Consider the following 19,040-nt stretch of genomic DNA (forward strand, 5'->3'; position numbering starts at 1 on the left):
TTTTCATTAGTCAAACTAAATATATTTATGATCTTTTAAAGAAGTTTGACTTAATGGATTGTTCACCTGCAAAAACTCCCATGGCCACTGCCACTAAGCTTGAATTAAACAAGGCTGAAAAGTCTGTGGATATTACAAGTTATAGAGGCATGGTTGGCTCACTTTTATATTTAACTGCTAGTAGACCTGATATAATGTTCTCTATATGTCTCTGTGCTAGATTTCAAGCTGACCCTAAAGAATCTCACTTAGTGGCTATTAAAAGAATTTTCAGATATCTCAAGGGGACTCCAAATCTAGGAATTTGGTACCCTAGAGAGTCTGGTTTTGATCTAATTGGCTACTCAGATGCAGATTATGCAGGTTGCAAAATAGACAGGAAAAGCACAACAGGCACCTGTCAATTTCTAGGGAACAAGCTTGTATCATGGTTCAGCAAGAAGCAGAATTATGTTTCCACATCAACAGCTGAAGCTGAGTACATTGCTGCTGGTAGTTGTTGTGCACAGATACTATGGATGAAGAATCAACTATTTGACTATGGTCTGACTGTTGACAAAATTCCAATATTCTGTGACAACACAAGTGCCATTGCCATTACTGAAAATCCAGTGCAGCACTCAAGAACCAAGCACATTGATATCAAGTACCACTTCATTAGGGAACAAGTGATGAAAGGTATAGTGGAACTTCATTTTGTTCCAAGTGAAAAGCAGATTGCAGACATATTTACCAAGCCACTTGATGAATCAACATTCACAAGATTAGTAAGTGAGTTAGGTATGCTTAATTATTCATAATCTATGTCATCTATATAATCTGTCTTGAAGCCTGAAATGAATTTGCTGCAAGAACAAAGCTGGCTTTAATTAAGACTTATCCTATCAACGAATATTCTCTATCCGTTGAAAGCCAAAATTGTTCTATCAACGGATGTTCATTATCCGTTGAAAGACAAATACATTTCTGGTAATTTTATCCTTCAACGGATAAAATGGTGTTGTTCATCAACGGATAACTATTTCCCTTATCCGTTGAAGTGTCACGTCAGTTACTATAAGTGAGTCACAGCCGTTGATTCTATTACTCAACCGTTGATACAGATATACAGTGTTGTATGTATTTGTATTTAAGGTAGTTTTCAGAATTTCTACAGTTTTATTTATTCTTGAACGGCTGTAACTTACTTAAAAGTATCATTTAATCATTTTATTTACGTTTTAATTCAAGAAAGTATAAAAGCCCAATTGAACTCTTATTCTCACTTTACGCTTTTTTGCAATTCTTATTCTCTTTCTCTCTAAATTCTCAAGTTTTTCTCTGCAACCTCTACTCACAACAATGGCACCAGTAGTCAAAATTATGTCTCAAACAGGATTTGTTTATGAAAAGAATAATTTCATAGCCTTGGTTGAAAAGAATGAAGCCCATTCTGATTATCACAAGATGATGGACTTCATCAAAAACTGCAAACTGAGCTATGCAATGCTGGAAGCCCCAACCATCTACTGTGAGGTGATTGAGGAGATTTGGACAACTGCAGAGTTCAACTCCACAGATATGACTATTGCCTTCTCTCTCAAAGGTAAGGACTATTGCATTAATTGTGATGATATACAATCTTGCTTTAAGTTGCCTAAGAATAATGCCATGACACCACACACTGATAAAGATGTCTCTGCTATGCTAGATTCCATAGGCTATACTTTTCATTCTGCTAGTTTAGGTAGTATTAGAAGGAAAGGCCTTAGGAAAGAATGGAGTTTTCTTGGAGATGCCTTTATTAAGGTTTTCTCTGGGAAGATTAGCAATTTTGATGCTATCACTTCATCTCTTGTTAATATGCTCTATATGCTAGTTTCTGATAGGTACTTTAATTTTAGCAACTGTGTTATGCTAGAATTAGGTTCCAGATTAGGTAACAAAGCTAATAGACCACATAACATCTACTATGCTAGATTCTTTATGTTATTGGCTAACCATGTTGCTGAAGGTTTGGTTATATCCAATGAGAATAATAAACTCAAATGCTGGGCACAAGAGAAAAGGGTCCTTGCAGACCTTTTGAGAATGAACCTCAACAGCCAGGTGCCATTGGTATACTTGCCAATCATGAATGCACCACAGGTAAGTGAGGTAAATACTTCAATAACTCCTACTATTTCCAACCCCAATGTTTCTTTGCCTTCTAGTGTGGCTATGGAACCTGTGTCTTTGTCCAAACAGGCTCCTACCAAAGCCACCAAATCTAAAGTTTCCAAAGTCAAGTCAAAGAAACCTACCTCTGTTGTTTCTCAAAAGACAACAGTTGTAACAACTACCATAAACCCTGAAGGGAGTGAACAGGGTGTGAGTGGTGAGGGGAGGGGTGAACATCAAAAAGCCCCCCAGGATAAGGTGGAAGAGGTGAGTGGTACCCAAACCAGCCAAGCCACAGTCTCTCAAAAGACTGTGGTGGTTCAAAAGGAGTCCAACACATCCCTAGTTGCATCTTCGCAAAAGGTTGTAACTATTGAAAATAGTCCCCAACCAGGGACACAGAACAAAAGAGGGAGGGACACTGAAACCACACATTCACCATTTAAAGCCTTTTCAAGGAAGAAGAAGGCCAAGACCCTAGTTTCCACACAAGGGACACACACAGCACAGATACATCCACCTGTATATGTGCCTTCTCAAATTCAGCTTGATGTGATTCCAGCAAATATGGAATCACAGCCCCATTCTCTCAATAAAGAAACACACCATTCATCAAACTCTCCAACACCCTCTCTGGATGTGGATATGATATTCACAGCAATTCCTGATTCTCCCTCATTAAAACTCAGGGAGGAGCCCCACTCAAAACCTGGTGATCATCATCTTTTAGATGATTTGTTGGATCACCAGCCAATTCTTTCAGATGTAGTTGCAGAATCTGTGTCACCACACTTAAAATCAATCCACACAGATTCAACAATTATGTCACTTTCTATATCTACATCTTTTCCTTCTTCAACGGATATCTCTCATCCGTTGACAAGTGGTTGTTCTTCAACGGATAAACTTAACAGCAGTTATCCGTTGATACCATCAGTTTCCACTTCAACGGATATTCCCTATCCATTGATGGTCTCTACACACTTAACAGAAACAATTCCAACTGTAGAGGACATGGCAACTGTACAATCACTTTTAGGTTTGAGGGAAGGGAGTGATCTTTTGAGTGAGAGGCTGGGTTGCTCCCAGGCAAAAGGAGAGGTTGAGAGTCACCATATGCATGCTATTTCTTCCAGCATGGCAAAAGTGAGTGAGAGGAGTGCCACCTTAGAAGGTGAGGGTGAGGGTGTGAGGGTGTGTGAACCAGGGGGAGCCCCTGATGCAAGAACAGAGAGAAATTGAGAGAAAGGCAGGTATATAAGCTATAAGGGTGGATCCAGCCATTGCTAGTGAGTTAATGAAAGTGGATGATGCAAAAAAGGAAAGACAATTTCAGCAACATTACAAAGCTGTCATTGATAACATTTCCTTGGATGCTGACACTTTTACTCACCCTGTTTCAGCCTATCAATTATTGGCTGCACAAGGCAATGTGGAGGCAGAACAGACACTACACATTGTACACACTTCAGAATCTCTTCTCAGAGACAAAGCTGTTGTCAACAGGCTGCCTTCTCAAGTTGGTGAGCCATATGAAGAATTTGGAGTAAATTCTAATGATGATGACTCTAATTCTTTGAATGAGAGCATGAACTTAGGGGGAGTAGCAGTCCCGAGTTCTGTTCCTGATCTTCCTGAATGGGCATGGGCAAAACCATCAACACCAGGAGAGTTTGGTGTCACTTTGGTCAGAGAAGTCATGACAATTCAGAAGGCCCTTCAGGAGACTCAAGATGCTGGTACCAAGGCAATTCTTCAAGCTCATCTGGAATCTCTGCATCTCTTGCAGTTGCAGCATTACCAGCAAAATCTAAGTGTGGATGCGCTCAAGAAGGACATTGCTGATCTGAAATCCTACAATGCTGAGAAATTGGATTCAATTATACCCTATGGTACTATGCAAGATTTGTCAGGGACACTGAGGAAAGCATCTGATGCTGACAAGAGGCTGGCCAGATTGGAAGATAGGGTTCAAATCATTGAAGACTCTATGGTCACCATTCTTCAGAATCAACAAACTCAAACAAATCTACTCATGCAGCTGGAAAAAGCACAAGGCTTGACCCCTACCCTTGATGATAACAAAAAGGGGGAGAATAAAGGGGAAGGGGAAGGAGAGCCATCTACAATAGTTCAGATTTCTCAAGTGCTAGTTCCTGTCATCACAACTTCTCCAACTATTCAAGTCAAAGGAAAGCTAGATGGAATTGATCTAATCCAGATAGCAGCAGCTGAATTGCAAGTCAAAGAGCAAAGGAAGAAGATTGATGAAAAGATGCAACTAATATTTGGTTCTACAACTTCTCAATCACAATCTGTGAAGCATAGCACAAAAGTGGAATCAATTATTATGGAACTCAAGCCAGTAGGGAGGCATAAGGATGGAGAAACTTCTTCCAAAGATCTGCAACCTATGGTTCTCAAGCCCAACAATAGATCCAATAAGGACTCTACAAAGAATCCTCTAAAAGAGGTGGATTTTCCTCTTCCAAAAGCTGATGAGGACAAGCTTTTAGGTAGAAGTATTGCATATCTCAAAGAGACCATGGATGAGGCTGTAAGGAGAAACATGGCTATTATCTTCAGAGAGGGAAAGAGCATATGTGTGATGCAAGGACATCCCAAATTCTCAATAGCCAAGAGGGAAGAAACCAAAAGGTTGAAGGAAGAAGCCAAACAGCTAAAGGCTGACAAAAGAGCACAAGCAAAGCTTGAAAAATAGCTAAAGTCAAGTCAGGCTGAAGAACAGAAAGAAATTGAAGACAAATGTGAAGATGAAGCTATGGGGGACATGGTTGGTACTGAGATGGAGGAAAGAAGTAAGGAAGAATGGCAGAAAGGGAAAAGAAAGAAGGTCAATGCAAAGAGAAAGAAGGTAGATAAGACTGAAGAAACCCAATCAATATCCAAACCACTACCCTCTATTCCTGAACCCATTGTACCTGACCCCTTCATGAACATTCATGGTGAAACAATCATTCCCAAGGAGGAACCAATTGATTGGGACACCATCAAATTGCCCACCTTCCTAACCTCTTCTCCACCATCAAAGAAGAAGAAAAGAAGAATCAAATCAACACCCTCTAAAGCCTCAATCAAATTCACACAGAAGCCTAAGCCTAAACCTCAAACCTCTAAAGATGATTATGTTCACATATGTGACATAAAAGAATTTTCGGACATTGAACTCTATCTGGATGATCTGGAGGAAGTAAGGGGAATAGCTGCCTACAGACAGCTACCAGAAAGACTAGTGTGCAAATACAAAGGAGCTGGGGAAAGAACATGGCCTCTTCACAGAATTCTGAATGAAGGCTACTCTACCTTGATTAGAGTCTACTCAGCCATACAAAGGGATTCTGGCTTTACCAGGACTGCCAAGACTGAGATTCTCAACAAGATTGCCAACACAAGGAAAACTTGGAGGGAGCCCAATGCTTTGCCTAGAACTTTACTCATTCAAGAAAGAGGAATTACAATTCACAAATCACCTCATTGGTTGATGGAGTTCAGAGACAACAAAGGAGTCAGAAGATTTTTCAGAATTGAAGATCAGCTAAAGATTGCCAGTAATGAAACTCTTAAGGATATGCAATCTAAGTTAGATATCAATGAAGAAGATGAAGCTGAATTCTACAGACAACTTCAACTTTAAATAGAGGAGAATGACAGGAGGCTAGGAAATAAAACCAGGGATCAAAGGAAAAGAAAGTAATTTGCTCAGGCCAAAGGAGCACCCTTGGAAACAATGTAATTCTTCAATTCCATCTCAGCATATACATTTTTGTAGCACTTTTGAATTTCTGCTTTATTACAGTTTATATATTTATTAAGTGTTTTGTTATCATCAAGCTAAACCCAAATTTATGCCTACAGTTCTAGTAGACATAAATAGGGGGAGATTGTTAGGAATATGTGTATTAGTTTGATGATAAGTTAAGCAAAACACTTAAGTAGAAATCTAGTGTTTGTAGCCTCAACGGATAAGACCATCTTGGCTATCCGTTGAAGGAGTAGCTTTACTTAGCAATAAGTTTAGTATTGTAGCACATTTCACTCTCTGGTTTCAAGCTGTAATTCTTAGATGTTGTTAGGAAATAATCAGTCATGTTGACTACTAATGGATGTACAAATAGGAGGGCTAATTGTAAATATTTCATGCCTTGTAATTTTGTATAAGTGAAGAAGTGTCAACGGATATTGAAGACCTTCAACGGATAAGAAACAAAGCTTCAACGGATGTCTCTAATGCTTCAACGGATAATATCCATCAACGGATAAGTGCTTCAACGGATAAAGACTTCAACTGATAATGCATCAACGGATAAAGCTTCAACGGATAAAGCCTCAACGGATAAGGCATCAACGGATGAAAGCTTCAACGGATGCTTAGTTCATTAACAATTGATAGTGACAATTCACAAGCTGACAGAGGCACATGGGTTGACAGAGACATACTGGAATGTGGAAGCCTCTAGGAGGAATCAAGAAAATGCAGCATTTCCATTCTGATGCAAACAAGGAAGTATTCAAAGGTTTACAGATTATCCTAGATTGCATTGGATAGAGAAATGAAGAAGAAACATGTGAAGAATCTTTTCAATTATATTTTACAGTTTGTCTTCACTTGTAAACTTGGTGATATATAAACCAAGTAGCAGCTAGTAATTAGACATGAATTTTCCTGAGCTGTTTAGAAATATCAAAAGAGAAAATCATCTAGTTTGTACTAGGAAGCAGCTGTGATTTAATTCTTTGAATCACAGATTTTCTGAAATAACACTTCTCTGGTGGAACAACAAATCCACCAGAAAAGTTTTTAAGTTCTTTGTGCTCGTTACATTTGTGATTGAATATATATCTGTCTGCATCAGCTTCAAGCAATTCACACACATTTGATCACTCAAACACTTAGCCTTAGAAACTGCTCAAAACTTGAAAAAGTTTTGAGATTTATATTCAACCCCCCTTCTGTAAATCTCATTGTTAGTCCACTGGGAATAACATCTTGGTCGAAAAAACCACGACCAGAATCAAAAGGATGGCTGAATTCGATCAGAAAAACAAAAAAAATCCTGATCAAAAGGGTTAGGAATCCTAGTCGAATACTTTTGATCGAAATAGCTGTCGACGAGGATTAGGGAAGGGTTTAATTCGGTCAAGAACAATGAAATCCTGACCCAAAAAAAATATAAAAATAGGAAAAATCCTTACTGAAATTCGGCCAGGAATCCTAGTCGAAACTTCTGGTCGAATGAGCCTACGACTAGGGCATACAGGAGCTTAATTCGACCAGGATCCTGGTCGAATGGGATTCCCGGTCGAATTATATATTAAAAAAAAAGAAAAAGAGGTGGGGGAAATTTCTGAAAAATTCATGGAAATTAAGGAAATTCCTTAAAATTTTCCTGAAATTATGAATATTTTTGGAAATAAGGAATAATTCCTGGAAATTAAGGAATAATATCCAGAAATTATTCAAAAATTACTCGAAATTAATGGAAAATTAGGAATAAGTCCAAAAATCAAGGACAAATTCCATAAAATTAAGAAAAATTCCAAAAGTTAAGGGAAAATTCCTGGAAGTTAAGGAAAATTCCCAGAAATTAAGGAAAAAATCTTGGAAATTAAGGAAAATTCCCAGAAATTAAGGGAAAATTCCTGGAAATTAAGATAACTCCTAAATAATAGGAATAAAGGAAAATCATTGTAAATGTGTAGGTCGCTCCACACTTTACGCAAAAATGATACCCTGTAAGGGAACGAATGAACTTAACTTCTGCGAAATCTTTTTACGGTTTCCCAGAAGTTGGGGGACAAATGATAGGGAATAAAATAAACCCTGAGTGTTTAATTAATATGGCATTAATTATATCAGAATTGGGCTGAAAGCTAGGCCCATTTGAGAGGCTCCAAAACCCTGAATATTAATTAATTTTGTAATTAATTAATAAGGGATAAGTCAGCTATAAAAATGAATCCTAGTGGGGATATAAATCCTTGTAGATTGGCCTCCAAGGAACCTCATGGGATAAGGAATCAGTTTCCTACCTCTTAGGACTTCAAAGTCCATTCTAATTCAGAGACTTGTCTACCAAGTCTCCTAACTCTAGTCTAATTCAAGGTCTTTCAATATCTATATACGGGGTCTCACCCCCACCCATCAGAACTATGTTTTTGACTTGATCCTTAGGAATTATCAAGGTATGTAGGCATCTTTTTAAGACAGATTGAGTCACGAGACACAAGAGCAGTCAAATCGAGCTTCGAAGCTCAAGAACCCTAGTAGTAAGTACATAAATTAATATACCCTAGTTTTTAATCCATAACAGTCCTTTATATATGCATATATGTTTTAATAATTAAGAAGTATTGATTTTCGAAAGCTAGTACCTAGCCAAGTACATGCACCACCACTCTTCTCACTATTCATCCCTTCATCTTACTATGCTACTTACTATTTGATTATCATTCCTCAGTTACATCTTATGCTAACTAATTTGCATGGATTGCATAAAAAGTTGCATGGGTTTAATACGTTTATTCGTTCACTTACGTATTCACTTGGTCGCTTCCTCGTAATCGTGATAAATCTTTGTAAGTGATTCGCAGGGTAATCCTTTCTTATAAATCCTTTATATTTTGTAACTTTGTTCTTGGTTTTTACTCGTAGGATTCTAAATTCTTTATCGTAATGTGATTCTCGTATTCCTCGATAGTTTGTAAGATATGGTCATTTTGCAAAATTGGATTTCTTCGAAAACTAACGACTTTTACATACACTCATTTGGTACGTGCAAACTTAATTTACATATCTTAATATAGTGTGGGCTAAAAAAATTTCCTCGATCATCAGTATTACTAATCATTGATTGTTTTACAAAACCCCAAAAATTCAGGTTATTAAAGTATCCCCCCCTTAAAGGATTATGTCCCAGAATTAAATTAAAAACAGGTGGGAATACTTTTCCTTCATTGCGTCTTCCAGTTCCCAGGTCGATTCTTCAACATTCTGGTTTTTGCATAAGACTCTGACCAACTTGACAGTCCTCCTCAGCACTTGTTCCTTCTAGTCTATTACCTTCACCATTTTTTCTGTATAGGTAAGGTCCGGTTGCAATTCCACCTGCTCGTATTCTATCACGTGTAGCGCATCAGCATGGTACTTTATTAGCATTGACACATGGACATATTGTGTACTTATCGCAAGTTAGGAGTCAAGGAGAGCTCGTAAGTTAGGGGTCCTATCCTCCTCAAGATTTTAAATGGTCCAATAAATATGGGGCTTAGTTTCCCTTTCTTTCTGAACCTCATCAATCCTTTCCACGAGGACAATTTTAGCAGTACCGAACCTCCCACTTCATATTATCCATCCTTCCTGGTCTGGTCGGCATGCTACTTCTGTCTGTCCTGAGCCATTACCATGCTCTTTATGATGAGTCCCACTGTCTCCCGTGTCTGCTGGACCAGCTTGGGTCTTAGAATCTTATGTTCATCCACCTTATCCCAACATAAGGGAGAGCGGATGGAGTGCTTCATACGGGAGCATCCTTATACTAGCATGGTAGCTATTGTTGTAGGCAAACTCAATCAGAGGTAAGTGGTCACTCCAATTTCCTTTAAAATCAATAGCACAGACCCTTAGCATATCTTCTATAGTATGAATGGTCCTTTCAATTTGCCCTTCTGTCTGGGGATGGTAAGCTCTACTCATGTTTAGTGTAGTGCCTACACACTGTTAAAAGCTCCTCCAAAATTGAGAGTTAAACCTTGGATCTCTATCTGACACTATGGAAACGGGAACGTCGTGCATCACTACGATCTCCTTTAGATAAATATCCACCAGCTTGTCTACTGTGTAAAAATCATTGATTGACAGGAAATATGGAACTTAGTCAGCCTATCTATAATAACCCATATGGAATCGTGATTCATTTTAGTCCTAGGTAGGTCTGTCACAAAATCCATGGCTATATGCTCCCATTTCCATTCCGGAATTTCCAGGGGATGTAATAGTCTACTCGATCATTGATGTTGAGCTTTTACTCGCTGATAGGTTAAGCACTTGCTGACCTACTCTGCCACATCTCTTTTCATGATAGGCCACCAATAATATTCCTTTAGGCCATGGTACATCTTTTTACTCCATTGGTGGATTGAATATCCGGAGTTGTGTCCTTCGTGCAACAATTCATCTTTCAGTTCCTGAATATTTGGGATCCAGATTTGGGATGCATATCTCATAATCCCTCTCACATCTTTCTCACACTTGATCTCTTCTCCTGTCAATGATTCTCGTTCTTCACTCATTTTCTTCTCTTGACACACTCGTATTTTTCGGCCAGTTCCGGTACTAACCTGATTTTAAATAATCCTTCAGATCCCTTACCGGTTATTCTAACTTTGATTTCCATCTTTTCAAACTCCTTAACTAACTCCTCAGAGGTCGTTATCGTCTTAAGTCTTTCTTTCCTATTAAGGACATCAGCCACCACATTGGCTTGATCCGGGTGGTACAGGATTTCACAATTATAATCCTTTATCAATTCTAGCCATCTCATTTGTCTCATGTTCAATTCTTTCTATGTTAAAATGTACTTGAGGCTCTTATGGTCTGTATAAATTTTGCACTTTTCTCAATACAAGTAGTGCCTCCAGATTTTCAAGGAAAACATTATTGCTACTAGCTCTAGGTCGTGGGTAGGGTACCTTATCTCATATTCCTTCAACTGTTGAGAGACATACGCAATAACCTTTCCATGTTGCATGAGCACACACCCTAATCCCTTGTGTGAGGCGTCACTGTAAATCACAAACTCTCATTTTCCATCGGGTTGTATGAACAATAGTGCTGACACCAGTCAACTTTTCAATTCTTGAAACCTCTCTTCACATTTCTCTGTCCACAAAAACTTTTCTGTCTTACAGGTAAATCTAGTTAATGGGCCAGCTATCTTGGCAAAGTCTTGCACAAATCTCCGATAATACCCCGATATGCCCCAAAACTCCTGACCTCGGTTGGGGTAGTCCGTCTTTCCCAATTGGATACTGCCTCTACTTTGGCGGGGTCGACTAGTACTCCTTCACTACTTATCACATGGCCTAAGAACTTAACCTCTTTCAACCAAAATTCACACTTTGAAAACTTGGCATACAACTTCTCATCCCTCAATATTTTTAAGACTATCCTCAAATGTTCTGCGTGCTCTTGCTCTGTCTTTGAGTATATTAGGATATCATCTATGAAGACTGTGACGCTTATGTCTAGGTACTTCTTGAACACTCTGTTTATCAAATCCATGAAGGTTGCGGGTGCATTGGTTAAACCGAATGACATGACTAAGAAATCATAATGTTCGTACCTAGTGTGAAAGGCAGTCTTTGGTATATCCTTGGTTTTGATCTTCAACTGGTGATATCCTGTCCTCAAGTCTATCTTGGAGAAGTTCACCGCACCTTTAAGTTGGTCAAATAGGTCATTAATCCTAGGGAGAGGGTACCTATTCTTAGTGGTCAGTTTGTTTAATTCTCGATAGTTTATGCATAGCCCCATGCTACCATCGTTTTTCTTTACAAACACCACTAGTGCACCCTATGTTGACATACATGGCCTTATCATCCCTTTGTCTAGAGTTCTTGTAGTCGAGAGGCTAGTTCTTTCATCTCGACTTACGGTAGCCTATACGGGGCCTTAGCCACCAGCACCATTCCTGGTACCAATTCTATAGTGAACTCTATCTCTTGACCAGGTAGCAACCCTGGTAGGTCTTTCGGAAAAACATCCTCAAATTCGTTCACTACATGTATGTCATTTATATCAGTAACTTCCTTTTTGGTATCCATTACATAGGCCAGATAGGCCTCATTCCCATTCCTTAACAACCGCTCGGTCTGGACCATGGTTAAAAACTTCCTTTTCATCATGCACTCTTATTCTTATTTTCTTATTTTCACAATCTATTTGCGATCCATTACTGGATTTCCAATCCATTCCTAGGATTATATCAAATTCTTCTAAGGTAAATGGGATCAAGTCAACCTTAAAGACTCTCTCTTCTAGATTTAACTCGCAATTGGGATGTACTTGATTAACATGAATAACCTCTCGATTCGTTATTTCTAATTATATTTCATGTAAAGGTATCGCATTAAGATTTATCTCTTTAGCAAAATCTCGAGATATAAATAACTTGTTTGCTTCAGAATCAAATAAACCATTTGCACGTTCTGAATTTAACAGAAGGGTACCTGCTATCACGTTCGTGTTCTACTTAGCATCATGAACGGTCATGTTGAAAGTTCCAGCAGTTGGAGGCTGGTTGGAAGTAGCCCTGCTCATCCCTGAGGTCGGGGCCGTGATGTGGGGAAATCCTTCTTCATGTTCCATATCTTTTTGCACCAGTAACATGCCATTCCTGGTTGTGGATAACTTGGGGCAAGGTGTCCTAGTTGGTTGCACTTGAAGCATCTTGGGTGACCTCTGTCCAGGGTGCATATTCTGAGGTACCTCTTCCCACACGTCCGTCAATCTGGTACAGGAGCGCAGGGTTGACTGTGAAATGTTGCCCTAGATTGCCCGCCGCCCTAGCCGACACTCTCACTTGGGGTTTTCTTAAACCCGGAGCCTTTTGCAGGTTGGGACACCACTCCCCTGACCAACCTTCTTGGAAGGCTCCTATTCCCAAATCGTCCTCCTTGAATTCCTATCTTTCTCTTCCTACTTTCCTTTTCCTTTAAACTCTGTTTACTTCCTGCTTCTATGATTGAGGCCTTCTACACTAGGGTGGCATAATCTGTTAGCTCCAACATTTCCACTCGGTTATGAATCCATTGTCTCTAACCAAGCTAAAACCTCCGTGCCTTCTTCTATTCCATATTTATGAACCTAAGGTACAAATCAGTACAACTCAGTAAACTTTGTTCGTATTTCGCCACCGTCATATTATCATGCTTCAGCTCTAGGAATTTTATCTTTATATGAGTTTCCATAAATCGAGGAAAATACTTGTCTAGAAACAACCGCGTGAATTTATCCTATAGGATCACAGTGTCAGTCTCAAGGTTACGCTTGGACTCCCACCAATAGTTAGCTTTTCCCTTTAGCATGTAAGAGGCGAAGGTGGTCTTATGTCATTCTTTTCACTTAATATCTCGAATGATTCCTCCATTTCCTTTAGCCAGGCCCGTGCTTCAACGGGGTCGGCAGATCCTTGGAATTCTAGGGGCTTGAGGGACTTAAATGCCCCGAAGGCATTAGCAAAGCTTTGAGGGGCAGCATGTGGTGGGGGTGGACGAGAGTATCGGTTCAGGTTTTCCCTTAGGAGGTCCATAAACTGATTCATTGGATTTCCCTCCTGGTGGGTATCCTCAGCTTCTTCTTCAACATACTCCTCCTCATCAAATTCATTGTAGTTCATGTCCCCTTCACATTCTTCATTCACACCATGGTCGGGTTCATTATGCCTCTGGTTAACGGACTTAGGGGGTTGAGCCCTAGTCCCTCTTCTACGGGGTGGCATTATTCTGATAATGGAAGTTATGTTAACATAGTTTCACATATATATACTCGGTTAATTTATTTATTTGTATGCATGCATTTGAATATTTGGTATGCTTTTATCGAGAGGGTACAGTAATAAAGTAAAGACAATTACTTATCAACTAACAGATTTTATATAACAAGGCCTCCCAGTCTACGTCTTGGTGTGAAATACATACATGTGAAAGTTCATATATAAGTCCTAAATACAAAATACCAAATACATAAACTGGGCACCCTATAGGGCTAGGAACGTTATCCACTACTAGTTGTCCTATCAAAATGGTGACAAGTCATCCAGCCCTCACAAGGTCCATATATATCTATTGCTCTCCTCAGTCTACATCACGATGTGTGAGATATCTGACCCTCCTCATCGCTCCAGCAAAATCAACTCCACAACTACCACTGGAACATATCCTTCTAATGCAGTGGTCCTCATCTACAGCCGAGCGCTGAGCTCAATCCTGTCGATCTCTCTACGAGCTAGAGCCGGGGAAGTAGTCCTAAAGTTTCCGGGTATCCCAGTCTAGCAGCTCTCTCGGTGAGTAATTCCTGACATAATTTAGCAATGCGGTCATTCGCCAAAGTGATCTCAACGTTTAGCTGAGACATAATCCAGTCAAGAACTGCCACATGTATAGTCATTTGGGGTGGCATGGGCGAGTCAGGGTCACTGGAGGGCAAGTCATAAGCCTCGAAAGTCTCTGTCTCTATTTCGTTATTATCATCCTAATCAACGGATGGTAAGGGGCTCCGAATTCCTAAGTGAGGGGTAGGAGGGAGAATAGTCGGGAGGGGGTACATCTCAATATCCTTCCAGCCCATGCCGTCACATGGAGGCTCCTCAGCATCATCTGCTATAGGCACGGGAAGGTCAGTCTCATCCTTTGGGGGATCCTCAATAGGGTCACTCTTTGAGTCATCAACAGGAGGGTCCCCGGCTTGGGGGTAGGGTCTTGCTCAAGTGGCATAACGTCCTTAATAGGGTCAACCTCTCATATAGGCTCTACTGGTACCTGACACAATAGGCAAGGTATTACTAACTTAGAGTCAGGATTCTCTTGAGGGTAAAACTATCAAGCCCATACTAAGTAGTCTGATGACGAACTCAAGTTGAGTTCTAATCAATCCTTATTATTCTTATGTCTACTATTTTATTTCCTAGTGTTTCTAAGATTTGATAACCTAAGGCTCTGATACCATTTCTGTGATGCCCTCAAATCTAGGCTCAGGGATTTAGGAGGCAACACCATGTTGAATCCTGTTTAAACACTTATCTTGAACAACAATATAAAGACTCACGCATCTATGACCCCGCACTTACTGATACACACATACAGGTTATTATCTTGGAAATTAAGTTACACATTATTAGAGTTATTAAATCCACAAGGTGATAGTTGTTACAAACCAATATTAATTATGTCTTACCACAGGTGCAACCTTTACTTAAGGTTAGACCGACATCCAAATAAACGTTTTTCATAACTACCTTACATAAGTCATATTTATATATGAGTCGAACTAAAAACAACTGAAAACTAATCCAGCTCATACGGTCAACCTGTGGCACTGCTCCAAACAATCTACGGAAAAACTGGCCATCTCCCACTCGCTTCTGGGATGTTAACTTTTGACCGGCATCTTGGTTCACTATTGTGTTGTGACATTTTAATAAAACAAGTGTGAACTATATTGCCTAGCATAGTAATTGACAGTGTGAAAGTATGTAAAAGAATGGATATGTATTTAATCAAAGTAGTTTTCCTTGGTGTTACACGCCTCTTTTCAATATAATGTTTTTGATGGACTTATTAGTCTGCAGATACTTTAGTGGTAAACCCAGCACCTAGGCTTGGGTTACGATATTGCATCTCAATTCGAATTGGAAGGATATGGTATTCACCGGAGCCCCTACTATACGATGATCAGTCGTATATCAGAATATAATCATTGTTCTCTACATGTAGAAGGACGACTTCCTTACTCCCGGTTATTACCCTAGCCGCATTCGGGCTTTATATGCTTCCCCAACTCCCGTGCATATTTTTCATACTTCGCATGTCCATCAATATTCATGGTAACTTCTCATGGAATTAATTACTAGTCTCCCCAGTACACAAAGTACTGGATCTCTCCCTGTCCTTTAAGAATCCTATCATATATCTGGAACTTATATTGTTCCCCAAGTATATTGCTTGTTGATAGGTACACAGTGATATATATATATACACACACACACTCCCGAGAATTTTCGGAGGAACTATTATTATAATGTGAGTTGACCGTTGTCAACCGATAAATATTAAAGGGGGAGTTTCTTTTGACACTATAGTCAAAATGTTTAAATTAGATCGGAATAATATTTTTCGAAGTTAGAATAATACTAACATGATTTTATGAAACTCTAAAAATATTTAAAATAAGAATTATGATTTTTAAATCATCTAAAATCATTAAATAAATATTTAATATTTAGTTAAAATTTATAAAATAATTAAACATCTAATAATCTATTTTTAAATTAATATTTGAAATAGTAATCCTCAATCGATTTATGTTTAATTAATTAAATTAAATCTCAAATGAATATTAATGTTTGAAATTAATAATTAAGTAATCGTCTAAAAATACTTCTCCTTTTAAATGAATATTCAAAATTGTTAGAAATATGTTTTGTACTTAATGATAAGTTAAATAAAATACCTTAGTAGATTTAATTTAGTGTATTTTGTAGTTTCAACAGATGATCACTCCAACATCCATTGATAGAGTAGCTTATGTATCAATAAGTCTTGTAACACATTTCTGCATTCTAAAATGCCTTAAAGATCTAGAAGTTGTAGGATATTCAAAGTCATGTTGACTACTAGTGTGATATGCCAAATAGGTTGGCTAAATATAATTATTAGATGCCTTGTAATTTTGCATAAGTGAAATAGAGTTAACTGCTATGGAAGACTTTCAACGGATGATTCTACAAGGCTTCGACGGATGATCCAAGTCACATTCAGCGGATGATCTAGTGAAGCTTCGACGGATGATTCAATGCATAGTTCTTTGTAATTTTTACTTATAAGAAGCTGTGTGCAAACCTTGCATCACAGAGTTCTCGATTTTATATATAGCTATGGTGGAAAATTTCAATCCACCAGAAAGTTTTTAAATACTTGTGTTTAATTACTTTGTGTTTGATTTCCTCAATATTTTCATTCCATACTTTAGCGAAATTAAACACAGTTATATATATAAGATAGAAAATGTTCTTAAAATAAAAAAGAAACCAGAATTATATTCAACCCCCCTTTTGTAATTCTTTTTTAGATTGTTTGGAAATAACAAAATTAATATTCTTCATTTAAATAAGTAATATAAGTTGAGGGAATACGATCTCTGGAAACCGTTTAAATAAAATTCGAGGTATATAATATTTCGCAAGAGGATATTGAGTCCCTTGGAATAAAATAAGTACGGACTTTAATCGTCCAAAGCATCTCCAGAATATTAATGGGTTTTTGATAAATACAAACCGACCACTCTCGGTCTCTGATTTATGCATCATGCTACTGTTAGTGTATACTGAAAATATTTATTTGAAGTATGTACATTTATTTCTGGCTAGTTTATTTGAGAATCATTTGAATGTTTACATGTTGTCTAATATTATATATTGTGAACAATCTAGTATCAAATGGGATACAGAATATTAGATTGTTAAATACAGTTATATAATATAATAAGGTTCACAGCACAGGCGGTGTTGGACAATCCACTGGTATGGCTGTAGTATTATTTAGATTAGTTTATATTGACTAATAAATAATACTAGTATACTTTGTGTATATTGAACAGGATCAAATTTAGAATTGTTCCCTTAATACTGATTAAGAAGGAGAAGTAAGATTCTATGTTATTATTAATGCTTAGGTTCTTAATCCAGAAATAGTAATTGACACGTGTATATTATTTACATGCTTTGATTTTTATATGAAATAATTCTTTTGAATTATATCATTATATTTTGGGTGATGGAATTATATACATGGTGGATATTATTTATTAAAGGAATCCATGTCCTGATAATATTCGGGTTAATGATGTCCCCTTGAAAGCTCAAAAAGATTTAATTATGTGAAACCCTGCAGGTGGAATTTATTATGGCATAATTAAATAAAGGTTGAGTGGATGATCAAGGATAAAAGATATTAATTAAATAAATTATCAGTAATTTATTTAATTAATGGACATATGATATTTTAAACATGGGGAATTTAATAAGCAAATAATATTGGAACCTAATTAATTAAAATACGGCATTAGGAAAGGTAGTGCAAATATTAATTCTTTAGTGGATAGAATTAATATTTAATTACATTGGGCTAGGCTCAAGATGTAATTAGAAGATCCATGGTCCCTATTGTAGCCTATATATATTCTTATTCTCTTCTTGCTTGGAATTGTGTGAAAAAAACATATTGTAGCCACCAAGGAGCAAGAAGAGAGGATAACTTGAGAAGACGGAGGTCACACTTCGCTCAAGGGAATTTGGGAATACAATAGAAGAGCATAGAATCAACCATTAACAAGGTAATCCTCTTTTCGTAATCTCTATCGTAAAACGTAGTAACACCCTAAGTCCGTGGTTCCCAACAATTGGTATCAGAGCCTGGTAATGGGTTCTACGTTTTATGATATAATGTCCATGTCATAATTATATATGCGTGTATATAGTGTTTTGCTTGTATTGGTTTTGATGCAGGTTGTTAATCCACTATTATGGCCATGTATATTTTAATTATGTGTTTGGATCCCACGTGGTTTAATCGTGGTTAATTTTTGTTTTGGTTTCCACGTGGTTTAATCGTGGTTGTAATTTACACGAGGGTTGATCGTGTTAGAATAGATTTTACAAAATTAGTTTTGTATTAGATCTATTTTTTTGTAATTGTTCCGGGTATTTTGTAATAGTTATGTGCGATAGGAAATCAATTCCGGTAGTTTTTTGTTCCGCTGTGCGATTACAAGGGGCTGCTGCGGCAGCTGGGACTGCTGGGGCTGCCGGGGCTGTGGGGGTTGCTGCGGCAGCTGGGACTGCTGGGGCTGCTGGGGCTGCCGGGGCTGCCGGGGGCGTCGGGGCGCGCTTGGGGCAGATATTTTTTGAGAGCTGGATTTTTTTTTCAAGGGCCATAATAGTGGAAAATTTATTTTAATTTTTTCCATTAAATTTTAATTATTGCTTTAATTTATTGATTATGTGTGTCGTTGATTATGTGTGTAATTCTTTTAAAATTGCATGTTTAACTTAATTAGGACGACATGAACATAAAATTTATTTATTGCTTTAATTAAATGTTATATG

This window comes from Apium graveolens, chromosome 10 (assembly GCF_009905375.1).
Source record: "Apium graveolens cultivar Ventura chromosome 10, ASM990537v1, whole genome shotgun sequence".
NCBI classification, from domain to species: Eukaryota; Viridiplantae; Streptophyta; class Magnoliopsida; order Apiales; family Apiaceae; genus Apium; species Apium graveolens.